The 20,653-nt window shown below is 46.8% G+C and overlaps 1 pseudogene; it reads left to right on the top strand.

Annotated features, from left to right (window-relative positions):
* Nucleotides 1-8,303: 8,303 nt before the first annotated feature.
* On the top strand, nucleotides 8,304-18,322 carry LOC139551851 (general transcription factor 3C polypeptide 5-like; annotated as a pseudogene).
* The last annotated feature ends 2,331 nt before the right edge of the window (nucleotides 18,323-20,653 follow it).

Below are 20,653 nucleotides of genomic sequence, written 5' to 3'. Positions count from 1 at the left end.
CAGTGAAAAGTATTTTGTATGTATTTGTCAAGAAATTATCTTAAATGAACATTATGAACTCTTACCAAGTAATATACAAATTTGTATCAAAGCCCGATGGTGAAAGAAAGAAACAATATGTTGGGGTAAACTTATACATCGAAGTTCTGTCATCAGAATTTACATTGGAGTTGTTTTTCTCTGATTAGATGCAGTAAATAGTTTTGCCACCAGAGGTCACTGACGCGACAGGTAACTCCCAAAATAAAGGATACAGTTGAGTAAATTAGGGATACAAAGTTTGTTGAAAGCAGGTGCGGTTCCTGAGTAAATTAAGCAATTAACATCCCATCATGCTTAGGGTCGGTGGTATAAAGTACTTATGTAAAATTACTTGAAAGTACTAAATATGTTTTCTGGGGTATCTGTACTTTACTATTTATATTTTTGACAAAACATTTACTTCACTAACTGTCTGTCAAAAAAATACAAAAAAAGGAAATTGTGCAGTCTGATTTGCTTAATATAAGGATTTGGATGTATAGCATTTACTTTTACTTTTTACTTTTACTCAAGTATGACAATTTAGTACTTTTTCCACCATTGGTACTTAAGTTAATTTAAAACCAGATACTTTTAGACTTTTGCACAAGTAGTATTTTACTGGGTTACTTTCACTTTTACTTGAGTCATTTTATATTAAGTTATCTTTACTTTTACTCAAGTATGACAATTGTCTTGTCTAACCTCCAACACTCTACTCAACAAATTGGATGCAGTCTATCACAGTGCCATCCGTTTTGTCACCAAAGCCCCATATACTACCCACCACTGCGACCTGTATGCTCTCGTTGGCTGGCCCTCGCTTCATACTCGTCGCCAAACCCACTGGCTCCAGGTCATCTACAGGTCTCTGCTAGTTAAAGCCCCGCCTTATCTCAGCTCACTGGTCACCATAGCATCACCCACCCGTAGCACGAGCTCCAGCAGGTATATTTCCCTGGTCACCCCCAAAGCCAATTCTTCCTTTGGCCGCCTCTCCTTCCAGTTCTCTGCTGCCAATGGAACGAACTGCAAAAATCTCTGAAGCTGGAGACTCTTACCTCCCTCACTAGCTTTAAGCACCAGCTGTCAGAGCAGCTCACAGATCACTGCACCTGTACCTAGCTCATCTGTAAATAGCCCATCCAATCTACCCCATTCCCATACTGTATTAATTAATTTATTTATCTTGCTCCTTTGCACCACAGTATATCAACTTACACATTTATCTTCTGCACATCCTACCATTCCAGTGTTTAATTGCTATATTGTAATTAATTTGCCACCATAGCCTATTTATTGCCTTACCTCTCTTATCCTACCTCATTTGCACATGCTGTATATATATTTTTCTACTGTATTGTTGATTGTATGTTTGTTTATTCCATGTGTAACTCTGTGTTGTTGTATGTGTCGAACTGCTTTGCTTTATCTTGGCCAGGTCGCAGTTGCAAATGAGAACTTGTTCTCAACTAGCCTACCTGGTTAAATAAAGGTGAAATAAAACAAAAATGTTAAAAAAATAAGTATTCAGATAGTTTGCTATGAGACTCGAAATTGAGCTCAGGTGCATCCTGTTTCCACTGATCACCCTTGAGATGTTTCTACAACTTGATTGGAGTCCATCTGTGGTCAAATCAATTGATTGCACATGATTTGGAAAGGCACTTACCTGTCTATATAAGGTCCCACAGTTGACAATGCATGTCAGAGCAAAAACCAAGCCATGAGGTCGAAGGAATTGTCTGTAGAGCTCCGAGACAGGATTGTTGCGAGGCACAGATCTGGGGAACTGTGCCAACACATTTCTGCAGCATTGAAGGTCCCCAAGAACACAGTGGCCTCCATCATTCTTAAATGGAAGAAGTTTGGAACAACCAAGACTCTTCCTAGAGCTAGCCTTCCGGCCAAACTGAACAATCGTGGGAGAAAGGCCTTGGTCAGGGAGGTGACAAAGAAACCGATGGTCACTCTGATAGAGCTCTAGAGTTCCTCTGTGGAGATGGGAGAACCTTCCAGAAGGACAACCATCTATGCAGCACTCCACCAATCAGGCCTTTATGGTAGAGTGGCAAGATGGAAGCCACTCCTCAGTAAAAGGCACAAGGCAGCCTCCTTAGAGTTTGCCAAAAGACACCTAAAGACTCAGACCATGAGAAACAAGATTATTTGGTCTGATGAAACCAAGATTGAACTCTTTAGCCTGATTGCCAAGCGTCACGTCTGGAGGAAACCTGGCACCATCCCTACAGTGAAGCATTGTGGTGGCAGCATCATGCTGTGGGAATGTTTTTCAGCGGCAGGGACTGGGAGATCAGTCAGGATCGAGGGAAAGATGAATGGAGCAAAGTACAGAGAGATCCTTCATGAAAATCTGCTCCAGAGTGCTCAGAACCTGAGACTGGGGCAAAGATTCACCTTCCAACAGGACAAGGACCCTAAGCATACAGCCAAGACAACGCAGGAGTGGCTTCAGGACAAGTCTCTGAATGTCCTTGAGTGGCCCAGCCAGAGCCCGGACTTGAACCCGATTGAACATCCATGGAGAGACCTGAAAATAGCTGTGCAGCGACACTCCTTATCCAACATGACAGAGTTTTAGAGGATCTACAGAGAAGAAAGGGAGAAACTACCAAAATACAGGTGTGCCAAGCTTGTAGCGTCATACGCAAGAAGACTCAAGGCTGTAATCGCTGCCAAAGGTGCTTCAAAGTACTAAGTAAAGGGTCTGAATACTTATTGTCACGTTCGTTGTAGTGAGGAGACCAAAGCGCTGCGTGATGTGAATACATATTTTAATACAAGACGACTGAACGCGAAGAACACTAACAAACTATACAAAATGAACATGACCGCTATAAACACGGAGTGCAGACATGCAACATCAACATAGACAATAATCCACAAACCTAAACTGGAAATGGCAACCTAAATAGGATCCCCAATCAGAGACAACGATAAACAGCTGCCTCTGATTGGGAACCAATCTAGGCCACCATAGACCTACATATGTCTAGACTAGACACACACACCTAGACATACTAAAAACCCTAGATAAGACAAAAACACACATACCACCCTCGTCACACCCTGACCTAACCAAAATAATAAAGAAAACAAAGAATACTAAGGTCAGACACTTATGTGGATTTTCAGTTTATTTTTTATAAATTAGCAAAAAATCTAAAAACCAGTTTTTGCTTTGTCATCATGGGGTTTTGTCAAATCAAAATCAAATACAATTTTGTTTGTCACATACACGTGTTTAGCAGATGTTATTGCGGGTGTAACGACATGCTTATGTTTCTAGCTCCAGCAGAGCAGTAATATCTAACAATTAATATCTAACAATACACACAATCTAAAGGAATGGAATTAAGAATATATAAATAATTGGACGAGTAATGTCAAAGCGGCATAGACTAAGATACAGTAGAATAGGATAGAATACGGTATATACATATGAGATGAGTAATGCAATTATGTAAACATTATTAAAGTGACTAGTGTTCCAATTATTAAAGTGGCCAGTGTTTCAACTCTATCTATAGGGCAGCAGCCTCTAATGTGCTAGTGATGGTTGTTTAACAGTCTGATGGCCTTGAGATAGAAGCTGTTTTTCAGTTTCTCGGTCCCAGCTTTGATGCACCTGTACTGACTTCTCCTTCTGGATGATAGCGGGGTGAACAGGCAGTGGTTCGGGTGGTTGTTGTCCTTGATGATATTTTTGGCTTTCCTGTGACAAGCGCTATAGGTGTCCTGGAGGGCAGGTAGTTTGTCCCTGATGATGCGTTGGGCAGACTGCACCACCCTCTGGAGAGCCCTGCGGTTGCGGGCGGTGCAGTTGCCGTACCAGGCGGTGATACAGCCCGACAGGATTCTCTCAATTGTGCATCTGTAAAAGTTTGTGAGGTTTTAGGTGACAAGCCAAATTTCTTCTGCCTCCTGAAGTTGAAGAGGCTCTGAGGCGCCTTCTTCACCACACTGTCTGTGAGGGTGGGCCATTTCAGTTTGTCAATGTGTACGCTGAGGAACTTGAAGCTTTCCACCTTCTCCACTGCCGTCCTGTTGATGTGGATAGGAGGGTGCTCCCTCTGCTGTTTCCTGAAGTCCACAATCATCTCCTTTGTTTTGTTGACGTTGGGTTAGATGTTGTTTTCCTGGCACCACACTCCCAAGACCCTCACCTCCTCCCTGTAGGCTGTCTCGTCATTGTTGGTAATCAGGCCTACTACTGTTGTGTCATCTGCAAACTTGATGATTGAGTTGGAGGCGTGAGTGGTCACACAGTCATGGGTGAACAGGGAGTACAGGAGAGGGCTGAGGACACATCCTTGTGGGGCCCCAGTGTTGAGTATCAGCAAAGTGGAGATGTTGTTTCCTACCTTCACCATCCGGGGACGGCTCGTCAGGAAGTCCAGGACCCAGTCACACAGGGCGGTGTTCAGACCCAGGGCCTTGAGCATAATGATGAGCTTTGAGGGTACTATGGTGTTGAATGCTGAGCTGTATTCAGTGAACAGCATTCTTACATAGGTATCTTGTCCAGATAGGATAGTGCAGTGTGATGGCGATTGCATCGTCTGTGGATCTGTTGGGGCGGCAAGAAAATTAAAGTGGGTCTAGGTTGTCAGGTAACGTGGCGGTGATATGATCCTTGACTAGTCTATCAAAGCACTTCATGATGACAGAAGTGAGTGCTACGGGCGATGGTCATTTAGTTCAGTTACCTTTGCTTTCTTGGGTACAGGAACAATGGTGGACATCTTGAAGCATGTGGGGACAACTGATTGGGATACGGAGAGATTGACTATGTCCTTAAACACTCCAGACAGCTGGTCTGTGTATGCTCTGAGGACGCGGCTAGAGATGCCGTCTGGGCCGGCAGCCTTGCTAGGGTTAACACGCTTAAATGTCTTACTAACGTCAACCACGGAGAAGGAGAGCCCACAGTCCTTTGTAGTGGGCTGCGGCTGTGGCACTTTGTTACCCTCAAAGTGGGCAAAGAAGGTGTTTAGCTTGTCTGGAAGCAAGAAGTTGGTGTCTGCGACGTGGCTGGATTTCCCTTTGTAGTCTGTGATTGTCTGTAGATCCTGCCACATAAGTCTTGTGTCTGAGCCGTTGAATTGCGACTCCACTTTGTCTTTATACTGACGTTTTGCCTGTTTGATTGCCTTACGGAGGGAATAACTACACTGCCATATTCCCAGTCACCTTACAATGGCTTGCGCTTTCAGTTTTGCGCGAATGCTGCCATCTGTCCATGGTTTCTGGTTAGGGTACGTTTTAATAGTCACAGTGGATATAACATCTCCTATCCACTTCCTGATAAACTCAGTCACCGTATCAGTATATTCGTCTATATTGTTCTCGGAGTCTACCTGGAACATATCCCAGTTCGCGTGATCAAAACAAGTGTGGATTCCGATTGGTCAGACCAGCATTGAATAGTCCTTTGCACGGGTACTTCCTGTTTGAGTTTCTGCCTATAGGAAGGGAGAAGCAAAATCGAGTCGTAGTCAGATTTGTCTAAGGGAGGGTGGGGAGGCATCCTGTAAGTTGGAGTGGCAGTAGTCGAGTGTAGTCGAGGTAACGTTTTCCTCAAATTTGCTGTGTTAAAATCCCCAGCCACAATAAATACAGCCTCAGGAAATGTGGTTTCCAGTTTGCATAATGTCCAGTGAGATCTTTGATGGCCGTTGTGGTATCGGCTTGAGGGGGAATATACACGGCTGTGACTATAACCAAAGATAATTTTCTTGGGAGGTAATATGGTTGGCATTTGATTGTGAGGTTTTCTAGGTCAGGTGAACAAAAGGACTTGTTATTGTATGGTATCACAATCACACCATGTGTAGTTAATCATGAAACATACACCCCTGGCCTTCTTCTTCCCAGAGAGATATTTATTCCAGTCTGTGCGATGAACTGAGAACCCAACTGGCTGAACGGACTCAGACAGTATATCCCGAGAGAGCCATGTTTCCGTGAAACAGAGTATGTTACAATCCATGATGGCTCTCTGGAAGAAAATCCTCTCCCTGAGCTCATCTACTTTATTTTCCAGAAACTGAACATTAGCGAGTAATATACTTGGAAGCGGTTGGTGGTGTGCCCGCCTCCTGAGTCGGACTAAAAGTCAGCTCTGAGTCTGTCTTTTCTGCCGGTGAAGATTTGAAACAGCCTCTGGGATCAGTTTAATTGCCCTGGGGGATACAAATGGTTCGGGGAAATTCGTATTCCTGGTCGCATTGCTGGTAATGCTGGTGAGTTACCGTCGCTCTGATATCCAAAAGTTCTTCCCGGCTGTATGTAATAACACAAAACATGTCCAGGGCTAATAATGTAAGAAATAACACATAAAAAACTAAATATTGCAAAGTTTACTAAGAGCTTGAAGCATGGCAGCCATATCCGTCGATGCCATTATCATCAGAATTATGAGGGGAAAAAATCTATTTAATCAATTTTAGAATAAGGCTGTTGTCACGGCCGTTAAAAGAAGAGGACCAAGGTGCAGCGTGGTCAGCGTACATATTCCTTTATTTAAGTGAATACGCCGACAACACACTAAACACTACAAAACAAACCGTGAAGCTAAAGACTATGTGCCATAAACAAAGTCAACCTCCCACAAACACAGGTGGGAAAAAGGGCAGCCTAAGTATGGTTCTCAATCAGAGACAACGATAGACAGCTGTCCCTGATTGAGAACCCTACCAGGCCAAAACATAGAACTACAAAACATAGAACATAGAATACCCACCCCAACTCACGCCCTGACCAAACCAAAAAAGAGACATAAAAAGGTCAGGGCGTGACAGCTGTAATGTAACAAATTGTGGAAAAAGTCACAGGGTCTGAATACTTTCCGAATTCACTGTATACAGTATATATTTCCTTTATTATTAATTAATTAATTAATCAAATGTTTTGCTGCCTCTTGGTCCCCCCACAGGCCTGGGCTTAGGAGCTTCAGCCCCAGTAAGCCCCTGCATTAAACCGGCACTGGAGCCAACTTTTGCAAAAGGCAGTCAAGCTATCCATGCCTCAGTCCCCTCCTGAATTTAGGTGTGTTTTCTGGTGGGGAAACTGAGTTGTAGCACAGATAAAGAAGATATGCACAAATAGAGATGATAGCTACAAGTAATTCCAAGCAAACAGTTTGAAGCACACTTATTCAATCTTACATGATAAAAATTATATCAAAGCTTTTTTCCTTTTCACACCTTATCAAATTTTTTTATATCACCAGTAGAGTGAGCATAGACTAGAAGCTGCAGTAAACTACATGGGGTGCTGTTTAGCAAATGTTAAATTGTGTTTACATGTGTTTACATGTGTTTACGGTCATGACATACAAACACACACACAGCTTGACAGCAAGATAAGTCAGCTTGATAGGTTTTTCTATGTTTTCTTTGTATTTCATTAAAGAAATAAAGAAAATTTGAAGTAAATGATTGTAAAATAACAACATTTTACTATCTCCACGTTCCTTACATATAACAAAAAAATCTAGTTATTACCATTAAAGTGAATGTTGACGAGCCTTACCTCAAAAATGGCACTGTCAAAATGGCTGGTAGACATTTTGTGAGATGTGTGGGAGAGGTAGATCAATAATCCATTGTCATTACCATGGCACACCATAATATTGCCATATTATGCCAGCTCAAAGAATGGACAAAAGCTTTTCTCTTCCTATTACAGTGAACTTTGAGGGAACATAATTCAAGTATAAAACAGTTAAAATGCATGGTAAATATTTGTGGCATGTGTGCCACGAGTATATCAATAATCTTGTGTCATTGCCATGCCACACCATAAGATGCCCATGCTATGCCAGTTCAAAGATGGAGAAAAGGCTTTTGGGCATCTTCTGGTCGATAAACATTCAAGCCCTTTGTTATGGCAAACCTAAATAAGTTCAGGAGTAAAAATGTGCCTAACAAGTCACATAATAATTTGCATGGATTCACTCTGTGTGCAATAATAATGTTAAACATGACTTTTGAATGACTACCTCACCTCTGTACCCCGCACATACAATTATCTGTAAGGTGTCTCAGTCGAGCAGGGATTTTCAAACACAGATTCAACCACAAAGACCAGGGAGGTTTTCTAATGCCTTGCAAAAAAGGGCACCTACTGGAAGAAGGGTAAAAAAATAAATAATCTGACGTTGAATATCTCTATGCCTTTGAACGGGTATGGTAGTAGGTGCCAGGCGCACCGGTTTGTGTCAAGAACGGCAACGCAGCTTCCCGTGTGTATCAAGAATGGTCCACCACCCAAAGGACATCGAGCCAACTGGACACAACTGTGGGATGTATTGGAGTCAAACATGGGCCAGCATCACTGTGGAATGCTTTCGAAAACATTGTTGAGTACATGCCACAACAAACTGAGGCTGTTCTGAGGGCAAGGGGGGGTGCAATTCTATATTGTTAATTGTTGCAGGGGTGACAGACTTCCAGTATCTTGCGGTGCATTCAGCAAAGGACGGCTCACACACATCCCTCTATGATAAGATCATCTTGCGTAAACCAGAGAATAATGAGTTCTTTGAGCAGCCTGTGCCCCTCTTCCTTCCTCCACCCATCTTCTCTCGCCTGGACAGTGCTGTGGACTATAACTACCGACCTGAAATCCAACACAAGTAAGCAGGGGCATTGGAGCAGTGTTACACTACACATTTTCACCCTCATCAGCGGTAGTGTGTTCAGCTCAGAAACAAATATGCCAATGGAAGTCAACATGTGTGTCAGCAATTATGCGTAGGAATTCCCAACAACAACAACTTTAGAAAATGGTGTGTTCAACAAGAGGAGCAAGACAGGAAGCCCCTTATTTAGTTATAAAGATGCAGGTGCTAATAGATTTGGCCATTGGCCAACCCATAAGGGTTATTAGCTAAACCATTGTGGTCTTGTGTCTTCCGTGCAGAGAAGGCCATTGTCCCCCAACAGTCTCCAGGGATAATCTGATTGGTTTGAGTCGAGCCCGTCGGCCTCATAATGCCATCTTCCTCACTTTTAACGACCAGAACATCCCCACGGAGCCCATGGAGGCTGCCAAGGTCAACTGGAAGAGAGTGTGTGTTCACCCCAGTGACATAAAGGCAGAGGAACAACTGAAGGAGGTTAGTACACTTTGCATTGGGCTTCTGAGGTTATTGTGAAGACTGCAGGAAGTCACACACAGCGGGTGATATTTTAAACTATTTGTATTATTGTTAATCACAGATGTGTTAATTACATATGCATAGGAACATAGCTTATTTTCAGTTTGAGCCTTTGTTTTTTAATCCTAATGCTATTTCAAGACTGAAACATTTACTTGGGTATTAGGCAATAGCAGGGTTCCCCGACTGGTGGCCCGTGGGACGAATTTGGCCAGTAGGTGATTTTATTTGGCCAGTAGGGGATGTTATTTGGCCCCCAAAGTTTTCTGAGCTCTCCAGAGTTTCTGACATACAACATTGTAAAAACACCAGCAAATCATCTGTGATTAAAATTTTGGAAATCTGTTCCAAAGTATTCCCACACATAATAGAGAGATGTGATCATATACAAATGTAAACACGATTTGAAATTATTATGTCTTAGTCAAATATTATATTTGGAGTCTACAAATTATTTGTCATTATCTTTCTGCCCTCTGACGAACAGCTCAAGATAAAAATCCGTCGACGGCTGAATTTAGTTGATGATCCCTAGCCTATAGGCCAGTTTGTATTTTATCTCTATGATTTAGAGGGAATTACAATGGATGCTCTCAGACCTTGATGACGTTTTCTGTGGGGGAAAAAATGCATTGAAAATAAAGGGAGCGTTTACCCACCTACTTGTTTTACCACTACATCACTGACGTTACCTGCCCACCTAGCCTATATTCTTTACATCACCATGTACAGAGAATGTTCCTAAGGTATTTGTCTGCACATATGAGAAATGTGTTGCTCAATAAGGTATTTTTCTGATCTCCTGAGATAAATTGGATCTATTTTAAATCATGTAGTTCTCGTTCATGTCTGACTTCTCTCTCATAAAGGCTCTTTAAGAGAAATAAAAATGTGTCAAAGAGAAGCAGTTGTTGAGACGTGATATGGAAAATATACACATGGGAAATGTTACTTACATTGCTTTGATATCCCATCTGTGTTGTCTTTCCCCAAACCACACTGTGTGTAGATGTTTGAGAGCCGGCCCATCTGGTCCGGGTACGCGGTCAAGGCCAACCTGGACCTCCACCCTGATAAACTGAAGCTGCTGCTCCCTATCATGGCCTACTATATGGTTAGGAGACCTAGACCAGCCAATGGAAAAAGCAACAGGAAACACACCTCCACAAATAGCATATGTCTGCTATCTAACTGTCACCATGGATACTACAGCCCAAGGTCACATACCTGTATACCATTCATCAGGATGCCAATTGTTTGGCTATCTGCATATTCTCTGACACCTAACTAATCTATATGGTGAGCAGACCCAGACCAGCAGGGGGTCAATAAAGGGAAATAGGGCATCTCTCTATTTACATGCCATGTCCTATTCAATTCACTTGACTTGAAATTAACCTCTTGAGAGAAGTAGAAGTGGATGGTGGCAAGAGAGAAAGAAGACGCAAACATGAAAATCTATTTGATCAATACACTACATGACCAAAAGTATGTGGACACCTGCTCGTCGAACATCTCATTCCAAAATCATTAGCATTTATATGGAGTTGGTCCCCCCCTTTGCTGCTATAACAGCCTCCACTCATATGGGAAGGCTTTCCACTAGATGTTTGAACATTGCTGTGGGGACTTGCTTCCATTCAGCCACAATAGCAGTAGTGAGGTTGGGCACTGATGCTTGGGTCGACATCAAGATTGAGTCAACGGAACAACCCATTGTTCTTATATGCCATTCAAATTCCATCGAAAACCTCTCCTGGAGGAGCCTCTAGGTGAGATTTGACTACGACACCAGAGGCCCAGAATACCAGGTGCTGGACTTCAAGATCCGCTGCAGTACTAAGCACAGTGAGGAGTGGGGGCAGGGTGGATGTTTGGTTCAAATTTATCTGGAGGGACATTATACAATCTAATCTCACAGCTTTGTTAGTCCAGTCATCATGCTTTGTTTCATGAGCATGTTTCCCCCTCTGTGACTGTCTTCAGGATATACTATAAATGACATGCCAGTGAAGGCCAAGAGGAGCACTTTCAACTATACCCTGCCAATCACACTTAACAAAGCAGGTGAGCAACTGGGCATATGTCTGGGGTGTTTGTGTGACTGGGGCTGTGTGTGTGTGTGTGTGTGTGTGTGTGTGTGTGTGTGTGTGTGTGTGTGTGTGTGTGTGTGTGTGTGTGTGTGTGTGTGTGTGTGTGTGTGTGTGTGTGTGTGTGTGTGTGTGTGTGTGTGTGTGTATGTATGTGTATGTGTGTCACGTTCCTGACCTATTTCTGTTAGTTTGTTTTATGTGTTAGTTGGTCAGGACGTGAGTTTGGGTGGGCATTCTATGTTTTTTGTTTCTATGTTGGTTTAGGGTTGCCTGGTATGGCTCTCAATTAGAGGCAGGTGTTTGGCGTTTCCTCTAATTGAGAGTCATATTTAGGTAGGTTGTTTCACAGTGTTCGTTGTGGGTGGTTGTCTCCTGTGTCAGTGTTTGTCGCACCATACGGGACTGTCTCGGTTTTTGTAGTCTGTTCCTGTTCGTGAGTTCTTCGTGTTTATTGTAAGTTCCAGGTCTGTCTACTCCGTTTTGTTATTTTGTTAATTATTCAAGTGTATTTCGTTTTCGTGTTTTTCCGTCTTTACTTTAATAAATCATTATGTCTTCACAATCCGCTGCATTTTGGTTCAATCCCTGCTCCTCCTCTTCGGAGGAGGAAGAAAACCGTTACAGAACCACCCACCGATCCAGAACCAAGCGGCGTGAATTCGAGCAGTGGCCTGCTACACAGGAATCATGGACTTGGGAGGAAGTATTGGAGGGAAAAGGACACTGGGCGCACATTGGGGAATATCGCCGCGCTCGTGAGGAGATGGAGGCAGCGAGAGCCCAACAGCGGTGGTATGAGGAGGCAGCAAGGAGACATGGATGGAAGCCGGAGAATCAAGCTCGAGACCGGATTTATGAAGGTACACGGCTAGCACGGAAGCCCGTGAAGAAACCCCAAAAATGTCTTGGGGGGGGCTAAGAGGTAGTGGGCCAAGGGCAGGTAGGAGACCTGCGCCCACTTCCCAGGCTAACCGTGGAGAGCGGGAGTACGGGCAGACACCGTGTTACGCAGTAGAGCGCACGGTGTCTCCTGTACGTGTGCATAGCCCGGTGCGGGTTATTCCACCTCCCAGCACTGGTAGGGCTAGATTGGGCATTGAGCCAGGTGTCATGAGGCCGGCTCAACGCGTCTGGTCTCCAGTGCGTCTCCTCGGGCCGGCATACATGGCACCTGCCTTACGCATGGTTTCCCCGGTTCGCCTACATAGCCCGGTGCGGGTTATTCCACCTCCCCGCACTGGTCGGGCGACCGGGAGCATTCAACCAGGTAAGGTTGGGCAGGCTCAATGCTCAAGAGAGCCAGTACGCTTGCACGGTCCGGTATTTCCGGCGCTACCTCCCCGCCCCAGCCCAGTACCACCAGTGCCTACACTACGCACCAGGTTTCCGGTGTGTCTCCAGAGCCCTGTTCCTCCTCCACGCACTTTTCCTATGGTGCGTGTATCCAGTTCGGTGCCTCCAGTTCCGACAACACGCACTAATCCTCCTGTGCGTCTCCAGAGCCCTGTACGCACTGTTCCTTCTCCCCGTACTCGTCCTGAGGTGCGTGCACTCAGCCCGGTGCCACCAGTGCCGGTACCACGCACCAGGCCTATAGTGCGCTTTGAGAGGTCAGTGTGCCCTGTCCCTGCTCCCCGCACTAGGCTTGAAGTGCGTGTATCCAGTCCGGTGCCTCCAGTTCCGGCACCACGTACCAGGCCTACAGTGCGTCTCAGCTGGCCAGAGTCTGCCGTCTGCCCAACGGCGCCTGAACTGTCCGTCTGCCAAGCGCCGCATGAACTGCCCGTCTGTATTGAGCCTTCAAAGCCGCCCGTCTGCCATGAGCCTGCAAAGCCGCCCGTCTGCCATGAGCCTACAGAGCCTTCCGCCAGACTGGAGCCGCTAGAGCCTTCCGCCAGACAGGAGCCGCTAGAGCCTTCCGCCAGACAGGAGCAGCCAAAGCCTTCCGCTAGACAGGATCAGTCTGAGCCATCCGTCTCCCCAGCGCCATCTGAGCCATCCGTCTCCCCAGCGCCGTCTGAGCCATCCGTCTCCCCAGCGCCGTCTGAGCCATCCGTCTCCCCAGCGCCGTCTGAGCCATCCGTCTCCCCAGCGCCGTCTGAGCCATCCGTCTCCCCAGCGCCGTCTGAGCCATCCGTCTCCCCAGCGCCGTCTGAGCCATCCGTCTCCCCAGCGCCGTCTGAGCCATCCGTCTCCCCAGCGCCGTCTGAGCCATCCGTCTCCCCAGCGCCGTCTGAGCCATCCGTCTCCCCAGCGCCGTCTGAGCCATCCGTCTGTCCCGAGCCATTAGAGCCGCCCGTCTGTCCCGAGCCGTCAGAGCCGATAGTCAGTCAGGAGCCGCTAGAGCCATTTGTCAGACAGGATCTTCCAGAGCCGCCAACCAGACAGGATCTGCCAGAGCCGCCAACCAGACAGGATCTGCCAGAGCCGCCAACCAGACAGGATCTGCCAGAGCCGCCAACCAGACAGGATCTGCCAGAGCCGCCAGACAGACAGGATCTGCCAGAGCCGTCAGCGAGCCATGAGCGTCCAGAGCCGTCAGCGAGCCATGAGCGTCCAGAGCCGTCAGCGAGCCATGAGCGTCCAGAGCCGTCAGCCTGCCATGAGCGTCCAGAGCCGTCAGCCTGCCATGAGCGTCCAGAGCCGTCAGCCTGCCATGAGCGTCCAGAGCCGTCAGCCTGCCATGAGCGTCCAGAGCCGTCAGCCTGCCATGAGCGTCCAGAGCCGTCAGTCAGCCATGAGCTGCCCCTCAGCCCTAAGCTGCTAGAAATCCTGAACTGCCCCTCAGTCCAGAGCTGTCTCTCAGTCCGGAGCTGCCCTTCAGTCCGGAGTTGCCCCTCTATCCTGAGCTACCTCTCTATCCTGAGCTACCTCTCTATCCTGAGCTACCTCTATATCCCGACCTACCTCTCTGTCCTGAGCTACCTTATCCCGGTGCTGCCCCTTGTCCCGGTGCTGCCCCTTGTCCCGGTGCTGCCCCTTATCTTAAGGTTACTTTTTCAATTTAGGGGGTGTAATATGAGGGTGGTCATTCGTAGGGGGAGACGAAAGCTGGGATTGACTATGGTGGGGTGGGGACCTCGCCCTCAGCCTGAGCCACCACTGTGGTCAGATGCCCACCCAGACCCTCCCCTAAACTTTGTGCTGGTGCGCCCGGAGTTCGCACCTTAAGGGGGGGGTTATGTCACGTTCCTGGCCTATTTCTGTTAGTTTGTTGTATGTGTTAGTTGGTCAGGACGTGAGTTTGGGTGGGCATTCTATGTTTTCTGTTTCTATGTTGGTTTAGGGTTGCCTGGTATGGCTCTCAATTAGAGGCAGGTGTTTGGCGTTTCCTCTAATTGAGAGTCATATTTAGGTAGGTTGTTTCACAGTGTTCGTTGTGGGTGGTTGTCTCCTGTGTCAGTGTTTGTCGCACCATACGGGACTGTCTCGGTTTTTGTAGTCTGTTCCTGTTCGTGAGTTCTTCGTGTTTATTGTAAGTTCCAGGTCTGTCTACTCCGTTTTGTTATTTTGTTAATTATTCAAGTGTATTTCGTTTTCGTGTTTTTCCGTCTTTACTTTAATAAATCATTATGTCTTCACAATCCGCTGCATTTTGGTTCAATCCCTGCTCCTCCTCTTCGGAGGAGGAAGAAAACCGTTACAGAACCACCCACCGATCCAGAACCAAGCGGCGTGAATTCGAGCAGTGGCCTGCTACACAGGAATCATGGACTTGGGAGGAAGTATTGGAGGGAAAAGGACACTGGGCGCACATTGGGGAATATCGCCGCGCTCGTGAGGAGATGGAGGCAGCGAGAGCCCAACAGCGGTGGTATGAGGAGGCAGCAAGGAGACATGGATGGAAGCCGGAGAATCAAGCTCGAGACCGGATTTATGAAGGTACACGGCTAGCACGGAAGCCCGTGAAGAAACCCCAAAAATGTCTTGGGGGGGGCTAAGAGGTAGTGGGCCAAGGGCAGGTAGGAGACCTGCGCCCACTTCCCAGGCTAACCGTGGAGAGCGGGAGTACGGGCAGACACCGTGTTACGCAGTAGAGCGCACGGTGTCTCCTGTACGTGTGCATAGCCCGGTGCGGGTTATTCCACCTCCCAGCACTGGTAGGGCTAGATTGGGCATTGAGCCAGGTGTCATGAGGCCGGCTCAACGCGTCTGGTCTCCAGTGCGTCTCCTCGGGCCGGCATACATGGCACCTGCCTTACGCATGGTTTCCCCGGTTCGCCTACATAGCCCGGTGCGGGTTATTCCACCTCCCCGCACTGGTCGGGCGACCGGGAGCATTCAACCAGGTAAGGTTGGGCAGGCTCAATGCTCAAGAGAGCCAGTACGCTTGCACGGTCCGGTATTTCCGGCGCTACCTCCCCGCCCCAGCCCAGTACCACCAGTGCCTACACTACGCACCAGGTTTCCGGTGTGTCTCCAGAGCCCTGTTCCTCCTCCACGCACTTTTCCTATGGTGCGTGTATCCAGTTCGGTGCCTCCAGTTCCGACAACACGCACTAATCCTCCTGTGCGTCTCCAGAGCCCTGTACGCACTGTTCCTTCTCCCCGTACTCGTCCTGAGGTGCGTGCACTCAGCCCGGTGCCACCAGTGCCGGTACCACGCACCAGGCCTATAGTGCGCTTTGAGAGGTCAGTGTGCCCTGTCCCTGCTCCCCGCACTAGGCTTGAAGTGCGTGTATCCAGTCCGGTGCCTCCAGTTCCGGCACCACGTACCAGGCCTACAGTGCGTCTCAGCTGGCCAGAGTCTGCCGTCTGCCCAACGGCGCCTGAACTGTCCGTCTGCCAAGCGCCGCATGAACTGCCCGTCTGTATTGAGCCTTCAAAGCCGCCCGTCTGCCATGAGCCTGCAAAGCCGCCCGTCTGCCATGAGCCTACAGAGCCTTCCGCCAGACTGGAGCCGCTAGAGCCTTCCGCCAGACAGGAGCCGCTAGAGCCTTCCGCCAGACAGGAGCAGCCAAAGCCTTCCGCTAGACAGGATCAGTCTGAGCCATCCGTCTCCCCAGCGCCATCTGAGCCATCCGTCTCCCCAGCGCCGTCTGAGCCATCCGTCTCCCCAGCGCCGTCTGAGCCATCCGTCTCCCCAGCGCCGTCTGAGCCATCCGTCTCCCCAGCGCCGTCTGAGCCATCCGTCTCCCCAGCGCCGTCTGAGCCATCCGTCTCCCCAGCGCCGTCTGAGCCATCCGTCTCCCCAGCGCCGTCTGAGCCATCCGTCTCCCCAGCGCCGTCTGAGCCATCCGTCTCCCCAGCGCCGTCTGAGCCATCCGTCTCCCCAGCGCCGTCTGAGCCATCCGTCTGTCCCGAGCCATTAGAGCCGCCCGTCTGTCCCGAGCCGTCAGAGCCGATAGTCAGTCAGGAGCCGCTAGAGCCATTTGTCAGACAGGATCTTCCAGAGCCGCCAACCAGACAGGATCTGCCAGAGCCGCCAACCAGACAGGATCTGCCAGAGCCGCCAACCAGACAGGATCTGCCAGAGCCGCCAACCAGACAGGATCTGCCAGAGCCGCCAGACAGACAGGATCTGCCAGAGCCGTCAGCGAGCCATGAGCGTCCAGAGCCGTCAGCGAGCCATGAGCGTCCAGAGCCGTCAGCGAGCCATGAGCGTCCAGAGCCGTCAGCCTGCCATGAGCGTCCAGAGCCGTCAGCCTGCCATGAGCGTCCAGAGCCGTCAGCCTGCCATGAGCGTCCAGAGCCGTCAGCCTGCCATGAGCGTCCAGAGCCGTCAGCCTGCCATGAGCGTCCAGAGCCGTCAGTCAGCCATGAGCTGCCCCTCAGCCCTAAGCTGCTAGTAATCCAGAACTGCCCCTCAGTCCAGAGCTGTCTCTCAGTCCGGAGCTGCCCTTCAGTCCGGAGTTGCCCCTCTATCCTGAGCTACCTCTCTATCCTGAGCTACCTCTCTATCCTGAGCTACCTCTATATCCCGACCTACCTCTCTGTCCTGAGCTACCTTATCCCGGTGCTGCCCCTTGTCCCGGTGCTGCCCCTTGTCCCGGTGCTGCCCCTTATCTTAAGGTTACTTTTTCAATTTAGGGGGTGTAATATGAGGGTGGTCATTCGTAGGGGGAGACGAAAGCTGGGATTGACTATGGTGGGGTGGGGACCTCGCCCTCAGCCTGAGCCACCACTGTGGTCAGATGCCCACCCAGACCCTCCCCTAAACTTTGTGCTGGTGCGCCCGGAGTTCGCACCTTAAGGGGGGGGTTATGTCACGTTCCTGGCCTATTTCTGTTAGTTTGTTGTATGTGTTAGTTGGTCAGGACGTGAGTTTGGGTGGGCATTCTATGTTTTCTGTTTCTATGTTGGTTTAGGGTTGCCTGGTATGGCTCTCAATTAGAGGCAGGTGTTTGGCGTTTCCTCTAATTGAGAGTCATATTTAGGTAGGTTGTTTCACAGTGTTCGTTGTGGGTGGTTGTCTCCTGTGTCAGTGTTTGTCGCACCATACGGGACTGTCTCGGTTTTTGTAGTCTGTTCCTGTTCGTGAGTTCTTCGTGTTTATTGTAAGTTCCATGTCCAGGTCTGTCTACTCCATTTTGTTAATTATTCAAGTGTATTTCGTTTTCGTGTTTTTCCGTCTTTACTTTAATAAATCATTATGTCTTCACAATCCGCTGCATTTTGGTTCAATCCCTGCTCCTCCTCTTCGGATGAAGAGGAGGAGGAAAACCGTTACTGTGTGTGTGTGTGTGTGTATTAGTGAGGATTGTCTCACTAATGTCCCTCTTTGTTGTTCAGTGCCCCAGGCTGCTAATGTGACAGATTTACCCCCTGAGGGCCCTGCTGGTGGACTTAGTGCAAATATAACCAGGTGCCAGCTCAAGGTAAGAGACTAAAGACTTCCCCACAACTTTTTCACATTCTACATGATACACTGTACTTACAAAAATAATGTCATAGTAATAAGACATCATATGCTAACCCCCCTCTACCATGTCTCTTGTTTGTCCAGGAGTCCTCATATATATTCCGAGATGGGACCATGCCCCCCCCCCCCCCACAGGCAGATGTTCTACCAGCTCTGTGATCTGGACATGGAGAGGTAATATCCAACATGGTATACGGGTGATTCCAGACGAGATTGGCCCAAAAAATATTTAATGTTTTGGATCTTCCTGAAATAAAATCCGTAGAAAGGTCCTTTGTGGGATGTATGTTTGGCGTACCTATTGAAATCTGTATCCAAAATAACTATTGAGAAATAACTAATTCAAATTGGGACATTTTTTACATTTTGGAATATACCTAGGTCTTCTTTAAGACACTACAACAATGAGTCTATAGATGCTACAAAGCCAGACTTAGTGTCATTTTAAACAGTACTGTGTGCTCTGAAATATGAGTAGTGTTGAGATTAAGAATACCATTTCTGTACATTAATTTATGGTTCATTAAAAATATAAACCTACATTTCTTAGGTACCCTTTTTGATTTTCATTTTTTGGCATATTGTTTTAAACAATATACTCTACAAGTGCATAACATTTCCAGAGTTGGTTCTCTGCTACTTTTGAAGTTATGATACATTTTATGAGCAACACCAATATATTGAATGGGCAAATGGATTCAAAGGAACTCCTTCTGCTGGTGACTTACTAAATATGCAATCCTAAAGGAGGGCTGTGAATGGCCTATAAATTCAATAAATAAATGGGTCAGATCACACAGTAAGGTTTCAAATGACACCAAGAATGGCTTTGTAGCATCTACAGCATCCACAGACTCATTGTTGTAGTGTCTAAAAGAAGGCTGGGGTATGTGAAAAATTGCCTAACTTTAATCAATTATTTCTCAATAACGATTTTGGGTACAGACTTCAAAGGTATGCCAAACATCCTTCCCACAGGGAACCTTTCTATGGATTTCAATTCAGATAGATTCAAAACATCATTACATCAGTGCCTTCAGAAAGTATTCAGAATTATTCCGTATTTTGTTGTGTTACAGCCTGAATTCCAAAGGAATTAAATGTATTATTTTTCCCAACCATTTACATACCATACCCCATAAAGTCCCCAAAAATGATTTTAGTATTTTTAGCAAATTTATTGAAAAAGAAATACAGAAATATTTCATTTACATAAGTATTCATACCCCTGAGTCAATACTTTGTAAAGCATATTTGGCATTGATTACAGCTGTGAGTCCTTCTGTCAAATTGATTGCTGATCATTGCTAGACAACCATTTTCAGGTCTTGTCGTAGATTTTCAAGTAGATTTAAGTTTAAACTGTAACTTGGTCGCGCCATTCACATTCTTCTTGGGAAGCAACTCCAGTGTAGATTTGGCGTTGTGTTTTAGGTTATTGGCCTGTTGAAAGGTGAATTAATCTCCTAGTGTGTGGTGGAAAGCAGAATGAACCAGGTTTCTTTTTTCCTGGAAAACTCCCCAGTCCTTAACAATTACAAGCTCATAACATGATGGAGCCCCCATATGCTTGAAAATAGGGAGAGTGGTACTCAGTAATGTATTGGATTTGACCCAAACATAACACTTTGTATTCAGGACAAAAAGTGAATTGCTTTGTCATATATTTAGCAGTATTACTTTTTGTTGTAAACAAGGCTTCCTTCTTTTCACTCTGTCAATTAGGTTAGCATTGTGGATTAACTACAATGTTGTTGATTCATCTTCAGTTTTCTCCTAACACAGCCATTAAACTCTGTAACTGTTTTAAAGTCACCATTGGCCTCATGTTGAAATCCCTGAGCGATTTCCTTCCTCTCTGGCAACTGAGTTAGGAACAACGCCTGTATCTTTGTAGTTTTGATACACCATCCGAATTGTAATTAACAACTTCACCATGCTCAAATGGATACTCACTGTCTGCTTTTCTATTTTTACCCATCTACCAATAGGTGCCCTTTGCGAGGCATTGGAAAACCTCCCTGGTCTTTGTGGTTGAATCTGTGTTTGAAATTCACTTATTGACTGAGGGACCTTAAAGATAATCGTATGTATTTGTATTTGTGTTTATTATGGATCCCCATTAGCTGCTGCCAAGGCAGCAGCTACTCTTCTTGGGGTCCAGCAAAATTAAAGCAGTTATACATTTTTTAAACATTACAATACAGTCACAACAAATTTCACAACATCTTAAGTGTGTGCCCTCAAGCCTCTACTCTACTACCACATATCTAGAACACAAAATCCATGTGTACGTGTGTTTATAGTGCATATGTTATCTTGTGTGTGTATGCATGTGCCTGTGTATGTCTCTTCACATTCCCTGCTGTTCTATAAGGTGTATTTTAATCTGTTTTTGTAGTCAACTTTTACTGCTTGCATGAGTTACTTGATGTGGAATAGAGTTCCTTGTAGTCATGGCTCTGAGCACCTCCCATAGTCTGTTTTTGA

The sequence above is a fragment of the Salvelinus alpinus genome, chromosome 24 (assembly GCF_045679555.1).
Source record: "Salvelinus alpinus chromosome 24, SLU_Salpinus.1, whole genome shotgun sequence".
NCBI classification, from domain to species: Eukaryota; Metazoa; Chordata; class Actinopteri; order Salmoniformes; family Salmonidae; genus Salvelinus; species Salvelinus alpinus.
This window is presented reverse-complemented; position numbering and strand designations above follow the sequence as displayed.